We start from the raw sequence: 14,768 nt of genomic DNA on the forward strand, positions 1-14,768 counted from the left end.
TTTATTTTTAATTTTTGGAAATTTAGTATTCACTTCATCTGCAAAATGATAATCATCTGTTGTGAGTGGAATTGTGTACCACCCCATCCACCACTGAAATTCATATGTTGAAACCCAACGCACAAGGGCACCTGGGTGCCTCAGTTGGTTAAGCATCTGCCTTCGGCTCAGGTCATGATCCCAGGGTCCTGGGATTGAGCCCTACATCAGGCTCCCCACTCAGTGGGGAGTCGGCTTCTCCCTCTGCCCCTCCACCTGCTTGTACTCTCTGTATTTTCTTCTTTCAGTCACTCTTTCTCTCTCTCAAATAAATAAATAAATAAAATCGAAAGAAAGAAAGAGAGAGAGAGAGAAAAGAAAGAGAGAAAGAAAGAAAGAAACCCAACCCAGTACATTAGAATGTGACTGTGTTTAGAGACAGGGCCTTAAAGAAGTGATTCAGGCTAAGTGAGATCATAAGAGGGGCCCCAATCTCAAATGACTGGCATCCTTAAAGAAAATGGAGAGGCATAAGGGATGCCCACACACTGAGGAGAGGGCGTGTGCAAGCCAAGGAAAGAGGCACAGGAGAAACCAATCTTGCCAACACCTCAGTCTTGGACTTGCAGCCAAGAGGAAGTACATTTCTGTTGTTGAAGTCACACAGTGTGTGGTACTTGCTGTGGTGGCCCTAGCAGACTGATACACTGCCTTCTACTGAGGGCCTACTCTCAGCCTGGCACTGTGCTAAGTGTTTTACCTCACTTGACACTTTTAATGACTATGAGAGTTATTTTTACGCTCTTTTTCCCAAAGAGGAAGTAGGTGCCCAAGGCCAGAGCTCTAGTAAGTGGCGAAACTCAGATTCAAAGACATAAATAACTGTTGGCCCCAGACAGTATGCACTGAGCATACCACCAACCCCCATTTACTAAGTACTAGCCATGAAAGAAGTACTAAGCTGTAATAATTGCTGGCATTTGAGAATCTTAATCTTTTCCTTATGGAACTTATAAATGATGAGAGACAGACTTAAAAGGTAACACATACATACATACTGCATGGGCGAGAACATCTGGAATTAATGCATGGCAGCGTCACTCTGAATGTAAGCTAAGAGAGCACTCAGGTGATTGTGAAGGTGGCATAGGGTAATGATTACATACATAGGGGGCAGGGGGAAGATCCAGCAGTTTTCTAGTTAATGTGACCGTGGGGCAGTTACTTATATTCTTAACTTCAGTTTCCTCATTATTGATAGGTAGGGCTAAATTGGGACTAATAATAGAACATTACCCATCAGGTTGTTAGAGGATTCAACGAGATGCTATAAAACACTTTGCATGATGCTTGGTATATAGTACATCTCAAGAAGTGCATCATGGTGATAAAAAACATTCTTCTAATGGGTATGCTACTAGGATCTAACAAAGTAGCCAACCTGTTCAAACATGGTTGAGTTCTTAACTGTTTAAATGAAAATTATTAATGTTCCTAAATTTATGAATATTTTTGCTGATGCTTATATGTGGATTTCTAAATATAATTTCACTTCCAAAATATTTTGTCCTATCCAGCACATGTAGCTTGAGTCAGATAGCAATACACACCACCAACAACACAATTGGGCAAAATGAAAATGTTCATCAGTGTGTGGGGGATGGTCTGATAGAAAGGCAGGACACAAAGGACTAATAAAATATCTGATAGAAGTCAAAAAGCAAATTAAAAATGAAGTGTGTGTGCACACATACACACCTGCACGCGCATGACATTATGTGCATGGAGGTACGTGTGAGTGTGTTTTCAGGGGCACCTCTGTCCATCTGAGAATAAATCCAAGTACGATTCAAAACACGGAATTGTAGCTGAGGAATCAGCGCCGCACCCCACTTTCCTCACTTGACAGATTGCTTCTTTACTGCAGGTGATTGCTTTATTCACCCCTAAGAGTAGAAACTTCTTTTAGAATGCTTCATGTGCTTTTATGGCACAAACCAATATAAATATTTTGTGGATCTATAAGTAAAAGTATATAAATTCTTATTTATCTTGCTGCATAGAGGAACCATGAAAAACATGTGGAAAGTGGAGTCTATTTTTCTCTGAGAAGCTACCCAACTACATGCTGAAGCAACAGCAGAGAGATGCTTAGTGTCAGAAGTGACAACGAGCCTCTACTATACTTTTTGAGGCACAGGGTGGGAAATAGTTTCTACTGAATACATGAATATTGAAATATGTACTCTGATCAGCTCACTGGAAAGTGATGATTGGGTGGTCAACCACATATGTCCCTGGTGACAGATTGTACTCCTAACCCCAACTAGCAGGCCAAGAAGAGTATGGAATTCAGAGTATGGAACAGAGGGAGAGAGCATGGGATCAGGCCAGTAACATGAATGGAAAACCCAAACAAAGCCATGTCCTGGTCACTGACTCACACCATCCTCTTCACACCCAGTATGACCCACTGTTGCTATTAGCTTCTAATTTTAATCCCATCATTCAAGTTTTGCCCTTCTGTGGCTCTGTTCTCATGGTGGGGTGTGGAACTCTGGAACAGAGCATTGGGACCCATCATCCCAGCACACACAAGGCAGGGGCAGATGGACATCTCCCAAAACCATAAAGAGAAGAAGTTGAGCTTCCAGTTCTCTTTGATCCCCCAACATTATCCTTCTCTACCATTCACCAGTCTCCAAGCTCCATGTCCTTTCGTGTCCTCTGTGCCTTACGTATCACAGTTCAGCATTAGTGCTCGCTTGTTCCTGTGAATTCTTTAATTAGTGAAAATTCTTTGATAAGCCTGTGATTTCAAACTACAGAAACAAGGGAGTATGATGTTCCTTCGTCTTCAGCAGTTTGTTAATAAAGTGCAGAACCAACCCACCTGGTCCCCTATTACTGGTTTCTAAACCCTAACCCATCACCAGGGGCTGATGTCCAAGACAGCCTCACTTCTTAAAATATCACCCAGAGGTGATATTTCAGGCAGGCAGAAGAGAGAACTCACCTGGAATTGTAGATCTCCACCCCCTCCAGTCCTGGCATGTAGGCAATTATCTATTCAACCCATGTCGAGATCATATTTGTGCATAAAGTTGCAGTTTTTTCTTTACATTATTCCCACCAAGAGTTGGGAATTTCTGACAGTCTTTTGCCAAGTTTCTTTTTGTGAAATTAACATCTAAGCCTGGTCACTAAATCCAAACCTTTGAAAAAATTACAACATGCCAAAGCTAGTAGCAGAAGTTAACAGCGTTGGGTGCGTTGTTTTATTTTCTAAGATGCCTAGATTGTTCTAAAGCTAATACAGAGTGGCTACTGGTTGGAGTAGATGTATTTAAGCTATGAAAAGCTGACATTTGAAGTGTCCTTTTTTTTTAAGTGAAAACAATGTTGATTAAATCTATATTATTTGATATAGAATCTGTATTATTTCCTAAAGGATGATCTAGGTTATCTTCTATAAATCTCTTTTACAATATTGTTTAATTTCCTGTTCCTCTTTGAGTACTCGTCAGGTGGATTTAGGGACTTGGATAAACTGCCAGTGAGTGTAGAGTTTATCCTCACTCATCACACAATTATGGAGTCCTATAAGCTGCCAGGCACCATAGAATATGGAAGAAGCATCAGTGGCTGTGCCTTCCCTCTCCTGGGTAATACTGCAGCAGAGAGGGGCAGCAAGGACTCGGGCAGCACTCACAGCACAGCAAGTTGAGGCTGAGGTGAGCAGGAGGCTATTAAGGTCCAACCAAGTATGTGAGTCAGAGAAGCAGTATACAGAGGGGATGGTGGCTCTGGCAGGACCGAGGTGAAAGGCAGCAATATTTTGGGCTAGAAAGACTGTGCTGGATGGGCAGCACTTGTTGTAGGGTATTCATATCTCACATCTCTAAACTTTAAAGTCTAATACAATCAACCCAACCTTGGCTTACCACAAATATCCCCCCATCCTCCTACCACTAAGACATGAGAAGAAGTTCATGATAACCTCTCGGGGACACCATGGTGCACTCATGCATCCATTAGGAGGATTTATCTCCTTCTTAGAGAGATGAAGCAGGCTCTCTCTTGCCACCCAGAGTCACACAGCTGATGAGCTCATCTTGGAGCTTGAAGACCAGAGCCACAGGTTTAGAGGTCCCTCTGTGTGTCTCTTTCTACAAGTAGCCCTGGTGATGTATACACAAATAGTGCAGTAGGTTCACTCAAAATTAGAAGGCTACTTGACTCGCATATTTTACCTGATCTTGGATTTCTGCACATGTGTGTGTCTACGTGTGAAGGATTCACAGAGGTGGTTGGCAGTGGGTCCCACAAGCTCAAATCCATGACAGGATGTTGTGGCACGGCGTGGAGAGAACTAGTAAAATAACTTTCAGTGAGATTAGCTGGTCTTCGTTCACTCATTCAACAAATGTTTAGTGAGTTTCTTCCTGGTGCCAGGCACAGCCCTGTGAAACTATACTAGACACTTAGGACACAAAAGTAAACAAGACAGACATAATCCCTACCGTCCTGTAGCAGAGCTTTAACAAATGATTGCCTAACTTATTACTAATGATGCAGGAATGTCATCATCCAGCTTCCCACCCAAGTTCAGGTGTGCAGAGCACCCCCACCAGCACTCCTCTAGGTACCTAGGACCCTACCCCTCTTTCTTGGCTTTATTGGTGGCCTTAGGTATTATGTGTTTGGGGACTGAGCAGAGGTGTTGTTGCCCAGACAACTGTCACTCCCATTGAGTGGCCAGCGGTTGAGGTGCTGACACTGATGAGCTAAAGTCTTCACCAGTCTCCCATGGGACAAGTAGCTGGTGAGTCCCTGAGTGCAAACCATGGGAGGCATCCACTTGCACAAAGGCAGGACAATCCATGTGTGACTCCTGATTCAGCTACCATGTGCCTCCCGGAAGCTCAAACAATGCTTCAATGGTGGTCCTTTGCTAGCTGCATCTACTTCCTCCGCAGATGCACCATGGTGGATCAGCCACTGTGCTCCCAGAGACTCTCCTTCCTTTCTTACCCCACTCTGTGACCTCTGTGAGGTGGCTACATTCTTCCTTCCCCTTCTCTTATCTCCCCCAGGAGCTCCTTTGGTTCTTTCAAAATAGATCCCGATGGCCCACTGACTCAGCCCCACTCAACCGAGAACAAGTTCCTTTTCCTGGAGGACTCAGAGGCCTGCTTGATCTTCACATTTTCCCAGAAGAGGAAGGAAAGGGTTTGCTGCTGAGTGCAGCAAAGAAAGGGAAAAACAAAGACAGTGTTTTTCCATAAGTAAAGAATCCCCAGTCTGTCACCTGCCACAACAAAAACTGTGACCAGAGCTTTGGAGGTAAGCTTGTGGAAGCTCTGACCACAGAGGACAGAGACTGGTTATTGCCCAGGGACAAGGGAGCAGGCTGGCAGGGACAGTGAGCAGAAGTCAGTCCTGGAATTAGAGGCAAGGCACGCTCCTGGGCTGTGCTCCAGGACCACAGATGGGAGCCTGGCCAAGCTGCTGCTTCACAGGCTCTAAAGGCCGATTAGGGCAAGTCCTGAATCAAGCCATTGTCATCAGCCTGGGGCCCTGGAGGTCTGTGCCTCCTGGTTTTGTGCCATCTGCAGGTGAGATGGGAACTCTACTCTCCCTTCTGTTCTCTGCCTACAATCATCCATGTTTCCTAACGCTCCTGGTGAACTTGGGTTCATCCTTCAGTGCCCTCATCAGCTAACCCTCCTCCACTGTGTTCCTTGTCCTCCTATATGCTCCCTCCCCTTGTTGCCTCTAAACTTTATGCTTCCATTTTGTTACTAATCCTTCTGTTTCCTCTTCTTTCTCCCTGCATAGACCATGAGCATCTCGGGAATGGAGTCTGCATCTTTTCTTAGGTTTCAATACAAGCTTTATGACCTTGAGAAGCTTTTCATCATAGTAACTATTTTTAACATTTTCAGTTATTCTCAGTATGTTTTATAAAGCTGAAGTTTAATGATGATTTAGAATGCAGGCAGTGGCACTAAACTAGTGCTATTCCATCAAATTCTCCCAGGGATTCCGAGAGTGCCCTGGGTCTCCCCCATCATAGCACATCCCATACTGTATTGTCACTGCTTGTTGGCCTCGTTGTGTCCCCCCACAGATCGTGAGCACAGGAACCACATTGATTTCAGAAATATATCTGTAGCACCGTGCCATCCGTGCCTGTCGTCGGGTTAGGCACCCAATACAGGTGTGTTCAATGAAACGGAATTAAATTCAGAGGTCTCCTAAGGGAGTGGGGAGAGTTGGTTCCTCAGGGTCTAGTCACTGAAATTCCTTACATCCACTCCTTCCTTCTTTGAGGCTATCGGTATAAACATTACTAACAAGTATACCAACAACATGACAACCACCACCACAGTTAGTAAGTCACTATCAGTTGGTGTTTCCTGTTTTCAGGCAGTGTGCTGGACCCTGACCTTGAGTGGGTGTTATTTCATTTACTCCTCACAGCAACCGCACAACAGAGTTTTATTATTGTGTCTACACGGAGCATGCTCAGTCTCAGGCTTACCTCAGCTTCTTGCCCAGGGCCCCTTAGCAAGTAGGGTCGGGGGTCGGATTAGAGTCCATATCTGTTGTGAAGAGGGTTCTAGGCAGCTACAAGGTAAATGTAAAAAATAGCTTCAAGAAAAAACAATTATTAGAATTTAAACCACACTTTTTAGAAACATCACTGCACAAATCCCTAAGGAGCCAAACCTTTTTCCTGGAGGACAGTATTGTTAGGTTGATGTTTTATCAGTGGTTGGCAGTGAATAATTTTTTCCCCACATTTTATTATGAAAATTTTCAAACATAGAAAAAGTCCAAAGAATTGCATAGCAAACCCTCATCAATCAGTGGCTTTTCACTTCATTGGGGAAACCCTTATACTCTGCCTTCCATCCCCCAAATTTGCACACCACCCAGAGCCACCCCAGCGCTGAGTAATTCGCTGCCCTGCTTCTTGAAGGAATCATGTTCACAACAATGGTTTTCAAACGTTAGCAAGCATCAGAATCACAGGGCTTGTTAAACATGAATAGAGTTTTCTGATTCAGAATTTGCATTTCTAACAAGTTCTCCGGTGGTGATATAGCTGGTCTGGAGTCCACACTTTGAGAATTAATGGCTTGGGAAATTTTTCCCTGAAAATCACAAGAGACATTTCTCTGTAGACTCAGAGATAGCATAGCTGTGTCTCTATGGGTTTCCTTAGCCCCTGTCTTTTTTAAAAATCTTATGAACTCTGTAAATTATCTAACATACCATCTTCTCTGTGTAGTGGTTGCTGGGAAGACAAATTTCTGGCTCTACTTACAAATGTCTTGAAGCTAGTGCATTTTGTCTAGTAACTTCACTTCTGATCATGATTTATATTCCTATCCTTAGTTTCTCTTTGATTTTTCTTTCTGGGCTATTTTTATTTTCTCTTACTCTTTGTTATTGCATGGATTTTTGAAATCCACATTCAACATTTTTTGGAACAAAGCAGCTTATGTATATACCACTACCACTACCACCAACAAAACAACACTTTGATATACCATATTGACTAAACTTTAATAAGAAAGCAGTAAACGTTTCTAACAGAAACATTTTTTGAAAAGAAAAATTACTTCACAGTGCTCACTGTACTCAGGGACCACTGGCCTGATTTTTTTTTTTTTAAGATTTTATTTATTTATTCAACAGAGATAGAGACAGCCAGCGAGAGAGGGAACACAAGCAGGGGGAGTGGGAGAGGAAGAAGCAGGCTCATAGCAGAGGAGCCTGATGTGGGGCTCCATCCCAGAATGCCAGGATCACGTCCTGAGCCGAAGGCAGAGGCTTAACCACTGTGCCACCCAGGCGCCCCAGGCCTGATTTTAAATTTAAGATTCAACACATCATCATCTCTTAGTGCTAATTCTCTTTCACCTCACCCACTGCCTTTAAGACCACTGTAACGTACTCAATGCAAGATGGATTAATCTTGTACTCTTAAACAATCTTCTTTCATAAAGAGACTACAGAAAACATGGAAGTATATAAACAAATATTGAGTCAACTGACCTGGGATATCTGCATATGTTTAAGAAGAAACACTTGATACCTTTTTTAAAAAGAACTTATATCGAATTGCTTTTAATTTTATCTTAAATGTTATATACTAGAAAAAATAAAATCTCTTTTAAAAATGACCAGTTTCTGTTGAAATGCAGTATTTAAATTTTCAGTGCTGCTGTGGAGACTGTTTCATTGATAAACATAAATAAGAAGGGCACATTAGAAATATGAAAGAGCCAGTGTTAAAAAGACATCACATCAAAGAAAGTTTCTCTGTTTCCAAAGGGAACAGTCACTCTGAATTTCTTTTACTTTTCGTTCTCACCATGACAAGAAAAATCTGTGGAAATCATGCCTCCCGAGGCTTATGCTTTTGCATGAAAGATAACAAAGGCAGTTCCTGAGATCAATGGGACACAGGTAGAGTTGAGATTGTTTAACTAGAACAGCTCAAACAGAAATAAAAGAAAGGCCATAAGATTTTTAACTTCCGGTGAAATTTCTGAATGTCAAGAGATAATAGAAGTTCCATTCTCCTATTAAGAGATTCAAAGTAATAGGTGTACTCAAGCCTAGAAAACCAAAGTGAATTAAGCAACAATTGAGAATAATTTAAGGTTACTGAGAAAGGGGACATACTGTACCCAGGAGTTCATATTTCTTTAAACTTTGCTCTCTTTTTCAATATAGTGGGTATTGACTACAAATCTTCCTTGCTTTTATGCACTTAAAAAAGACAAATACATAAAATGCCCTTTGACTTGGTTAGCTGTGTAATGGGAAGCTTTGCCACGGTTTAGGTGAAGCTTAAGTATTCATGTATACCAAGATTCTGGAGGAAACAGCCTTCAACATGTACAGAAGGATCAGCTGGTGAGTTTGTCAAGCTTCAGAACCATGTTAAACTAGAGGAGTTGGAAGAGAGCTATGGATCCTTCCCCCCCAATCACAAATAATCACATTCAAACCAATCTGCATACCTGATTCAGGGACCTACTTCCTGCTCTAATGGGTAGACTTGAAAACCCTAGAGTAGAAAGAGACTATAAATATTACAGTGATTTCTATAACTGCAGAGAAGGAAAACATCACTGTAGGATGAAATAGGAATGAATGAATGGAAATGAACTTGTAAAGAAGATGGCATTTGAATTTCAACTGGCACAGAGTAAGGAAGAAGTCAAACCCAATGGCGGGGGGAAGGGGCAGGGAGTAGAATAATCTGAAACAGAGGGAGAGATGAGAATAAGGAAAATGAAATGCCCAGTCTGATGCTTCCGACTAGAAGATGGTAACGCTGGATGGGCAATGTTTACAAAGAGCCTTGAATGTCGAGCTAAAGAATTTTACTTTCTTCAGCAGGCCACGTTGAACACTTAGAGGTATTCGAAGAGGGAGTTACATGACAAAAATGGTGTAGGCTGAGTTAAAGGCATAAAGTCTAAGTTTTAACATGTAAACATGTTAAAATATACTATGTTTATATTTTAACCTGAGATAAGATAGGGCCTTATAATTCTTCTCTTAAAAATATTTCTTGACCATTCTTAGAATTTATATTCTCTCTTATGTTCTAAATTTTACTGTTTCCACATATAAATTGAGCCCGTGAGCTGCAGTGTTTGATCATCTCCTTATTGTATGTCTGGCCCCAGGAACACGACTCAGATCTTCCATGACTGCCACATAGGCCACCAGCTGGCCTCACAGCTCTTCGTGGCTTCTGGTGGTGGTTTGTAGACAAGCAAGATGGAGGTTGCCTACAAATGTGCTGGGCGGCCAGCACCTTCTCTGTCAGCAGAGCGGCTCTCTGACGGAGCTTTGTTGCGCTCTCTCCTTTGAATTCTGTATCTTTCCCCACATGTTTCACATGTTGCGGGCTCCCAAATATCCCAACTTTCCTGTTTGAAAGTTGATTTAAGAAAGCAACATTGTACTGCGATTAATAAGAAATCGTTTCCTCTTTTTCTGAGCAAGAGCAGAAATTCATCAAAATGTGGGGCGCCTGGGTGGCACAGCGGTTCAGCGTCTGCCTTCGGCTCAGGGCGTGATCCTGGCATTATGGGATCGAGCCCCACATCAGGCTCCTCCGCTATGAGCCTGCTTCTTCCTCTCCCACTCCCCCTGCTTGTGTTCCTCTCTCGCTGGCTGTCTCTATCTCTGTCGAATAAATAAATAAAATCTTTAAAAAAAAAAAAAAGAAAGAAATTCATCAAAATGTCATCCTTTGCCACTGGAAATGTGACTATATACTATCTAAACTACTAAGTACTTCTAGTACTTAGTCCCTCTAAAACCTGAGTTCATGCGTATGTTTTAAGCATTTCTCAACTGTGTCCCAACTGTCCAGAGACACCTTCCCAGGTTTCTGACAAAAGGCTCCTGTCTAGCAGAAGGATCCCTCGTGTTCCTGCGCTCCACCCAGCATCTCACCTGTTTGCAGCTTCCCTTACTCTACAAGTTACCTTGCTTGGCCAAGGGTAACATCAGCCCCATGCGTGCTCTGCTTTCCCGTCGGAAGCTAATGTAATTGGCCTACAGTCTGCTTCTGCTCCCTCAGAAGAGAAGTTATCTTTTTCAGGATGGTCTTGGTAGTATTGAGCTGATTCTGTGTTCCCTCTAATCAAAATGCTAATGACTGGGGCTGTTCTAGAGGCAGTTGTGAACTTAGAGATTTCCCAGATGAATTCATATAAGACCAAAACATTGTCCTCTCAAATGGTTCCAGGCTGCTCATCATGAAAAATGGATCCCTAATTATCTGGAGCTAAATCCTAATCACCACCCCTGGTGCACCCAAGTTAGCTTGCATAAAACAGGGATGGGAGACCCCTTGGCTTGGCATCAGCCCATTTCTAGAGGTAGTGTAGTGGTTAGGAACCAGTCTCTAGAACCAGAGGCCCCAGGTTCAAATCTGCCTCTGCCAGTCACCACTGTGCAAATTTGAACAGATTGCCTAGCATCTATTCCAGTTGCCTACTCTGTAACACGGGGTTAAAAATATTCCCTACATCTTCAGGTCCTCGTGAGGAGCAAATGAGTTAATAATATGCATAAGGTGCTAGAACAGTGCCTGGCGTGTGGTAAGAGCTATAAAAGTGTGGCAAAATAAAGAACTTCAGAGTCCCTTCCACATCCCCACAGCCCATTCTCCTGTCTTCATTAATCCCAGGATCTTAAAGCCCCCAACTTCTATTCTTGTCCAAAAGGGTCAGTGACTGAGTGGAATGGATTGGCAACAAGTCATTTTGCCTTTGAAATGCTTGGCCTGGACCACCACCCACTTTGTTGTTTCTTCCCATTTTCTGAACATCACAAAATGTAATATTCATGTGTCAGGGGATCCAGGATTGTATTTTAACATTTTATGGCCTCTTTGTAAAGCTACCTTTTCAATTTTAGAGGAGGCAGTTTTATGACTCCCTTTGATAACCACTTAACTATTAAGACCCAAACAAAGAAGAGGAATGGTCAAAGGATATCAGGTACTCCCAGCCAGCTAGAGTCCCACTTCTTGAACATTATTCAAATTAGCTCCAGGACTCATAATTCTGTGTTTTCATTTATTGCTGCAGTAAAGTAAATGGTTCTTTTATCCAAATGTTATTTCCTGGCTATTAATTCAGTAGTTATTTTGGATTGTAGCACTCCTCTTTGATTTAGGGATATGGTGCCTTATAAATATTTAAAAGTTGAAGACTGACACTTGGAGAAATTGACTTTGATTTGTTTTGTTAATATCCTATGTCTAGAGTAATTATAGGTTTGGAAGATGTGGTCCCATTCTCTACTTATCAGAAGATATGCAGAGATTGTGTTTCTATAACAAGGAAATCTGGCAACAGAAGGCTCTTCCCAAATCTTTTGCAGATAAGATCTCCATGCACAACTCCTCAGGACACATACTACTCTTAATTCTTCATGATTTCCTCCCGAAACTGCTCTTGAACCCAGTAGTGTGGATGAAAACTATCTATACTTCTCACAATAGCTGAAACTGGCCATTTCTGAAAGGCTGGGGACTTCCTGTGCATCTACAAGTGCCAGCAACGGTTTACGACAGGGCTCAGGGTGATCTATATTCTGGTATGATTTAACTCTGGATCAATCAACCTATTAGGGGAAAAAAGACAAGGTCAATAAGTATGGGTCTTGGTGAACCAGAGGTCACCCTACATTTTTCAACCTAATGTTCTTATTTCCTTTCCATTAACATTTCATAATGAAAAAATACCTATATTCTTTAATTTTTAAGATAATTAAGTGAATTTAGTGCCTTTGAAGGGTAGAGGATTTATAATGGCATCAGAGACTACACTATTAATAATCCACAAGACAGGGGCCACCTGAAGAGCAGCACGGCCTCCACTGCCATATAAGCTCCTCGGCAACCAGCTGGGAGGGGGCTGGACTTCCTCTGCCAACTCAGGACCAGACTCTTCTCCTGAGAGCAGAATCACTCTTGTCTTTTGGGACGGGGCTCCTGCCCTCTTGGGAAGTGGTTTTCCAGTTGTATTTGGGTTTGAACGTGAACAAACTGCCGTGAACACAGATCTTCTATGTACATAGAAAGCCCTTGAAACGTGTGGTGGAAGTAGAGAGTCGTTCTGGAGTTTCCGTAAGGGGAAGAAACATGGCATCCGCCTCTAAGATTGTTACAGCTTAAAAGGCGAGGTCAGGATTGACACAGCTGAACACACAGGAGTATCAAATAGAAGAAAGGAGTGTGCACAGTTGTGGCCAGGCCCAGGCACGTAGAAACAAAGGGACTAAAAACCAAAAGCCAACTTACTTCTGAGTTCTCCAAGCTGATTGATCGTTTAAGGCATCATTTAATAAACATAATTTCAATGATTTTTGGATAACGGTGGTAGAGTAAACTGACTCATTTTCTTTTGTTCCTTCCTCAGTCCCCACTAAAAACCCATGAAGAAAATTTTTTTAAGGTATAAATTCTCAAAAACAAAGAAATTAGGAGAGGACTTAACAATAACAAAATATTGAAAGCTAGGAAACTGATAAATATTAAGTAATTTAGCAAACCAAAGAAAGGCAAAATAAGCCAGCAATGGGAAAAGATGGGAAGCAAACAAATTTATACCACAGAGCCCCTCCCAGATAGGGTACTAATTAAGTACCTTTGGAAGTGGGGATGAAGCTGGGACTATGTACAGGAAAATGGGGAATTGAAGAAACAGTGCTGTCTCTGGATGCTTCGTCTCACGCCTCCATTTCATAAACACTGGGACCCGTGTGTAGCTTAAGAGTATATCACAGCTGCTCTTCGGGTTAGGGAGACACCAGCACAGAGCTTTAGGGTAGGCATACAGGCTGCAAACAGAGCTGAATGAAGAGCTAGAAAACCGGTGCTGAGACTCCTCCCCCAGCCCCCTACCCAGCCAGGCTCCACCCGCAAGATTCTTCTCTGGGGATCGGAGTAGCTAAAGAGCAAAGCCCTAAAGAAACCCACATTGGTGGCTTTCCCAAGGAAACAGGTCAGTTAGAATTCCCCCTCCACAGGAGGCGGCAGAAGCTTTCACAGGAGCTATAGAGCCTGACTTGTAAACAGAAGCTAAGAATCAAAGATGACCCTACAGCTGAGGAAAACATCTAACACTCTAAAACCTCTAATATATGGAAATGATTGCTCAACAGATAAGCTGATGAAGACAGAGAATAAACCATGAACAACATGAGGGTTAGGGGCACCAACCCCCATGCAGTCAAAAATCTACGTAAAACTTTTGACTCCCCAAAAACGTAACTACTAATAGCCTATCATTGACCAGAAACCTTACCAATAACATAAACAGTTATGTTTATGTTTAACATATTTTGTATATTGTTTGTATTAGGTACTGTATTCTTACAATAAAGTAAGCTAGAGAACATAAAACGTTAAGAAAATCGTAAGAAAGAGAAAATACATTTACAGTACTGTGCTGTCTTTATTGAAAAAAAGCTGCATGTAAATAGACCCATGCAGCTCAAACCCATGTTGTTCAAGGGTCAACTGCATACACATGCAATGGGATATTATCCAGCCTTTAAAAAGAAGGCAATCCTGTCATATGGTACAACATGAATGATCCTTGAAGACATTATGCTAAGTGAAATAAGCCAATCACAAAGAGACAAATGCTACATGATTCCACTTATATGAGGTATCTAAAGTAGTCAAACTCATAGAAACAGAAAGGAGAATGGTGGTTGCCAGGGGCTGGAGGAGAGAAGGGAGAGGAGAATGGGGAGGTGTCCATTGGGTACAGAGTTTCAACCACACAAGGTGAAAAAGTTCCAGATACCTATTGTACAACAGTGTGCATATAGTTAGTACTGTACTGTATTTATGTATTGGTTCATTATTCTTCTGTGTTGGGGGGAATAAACAATGTTTGGATTTTAGCCTTGAGATGTAAACTCTTATGGAGGAGCGTGGAGTTGGGAAGGAAGGATTGATTATATGGTTTCTAGAATGCTTAGAGTATCCAGAGTTGGATTTCATTGCTCACCTGAAATAGTCCCAGGGTGACGATGACTCCTTGAGTAATTTATACCCAGTGAATAGACTAGAAAAATGAATCCAGAATGTCCCCGATAACCTGAAAAGGTAGAAATTATTCCCTTACGAAGAGTGGCCCAAAAGATATGGTGAACCCAATGAAATCAGCATGAAAATGATTCCCAAAGATATTTTTTCTTCCTTTTAAGCTTGTGCGGGGCAA

The 14,768-nt window shown here is 42.1% G+C and overlaps 1 protein-coding gene across 1 annotated transcript in view; it reads left to right on the forward strand.

Moving 5' to 3' along the window:
- The window catches only part of PDE11A (phosphodiesterase 11A), a 357,140-nt gene that overhangs the window by 253,975 nt on the left and 88,397 nt on the right, over window positions 1-14,768 (forward strand). The window lies entirely within an intron of this gene.

Source organism: Ursus maritimus, unplaced genomic scaffold (assembly GCF_017311325.1).
Source record: "Ursus maritimus isolate PB19 unplaced genomic scaffold, ASM1731132v1 scaffold_1, whole genome shotgun sequence".
NCBI lineage: Eukaryota > Metazoa > Chordata > Mammalia > Carnivora > Ursidae > Ursus > Ursus maritimus.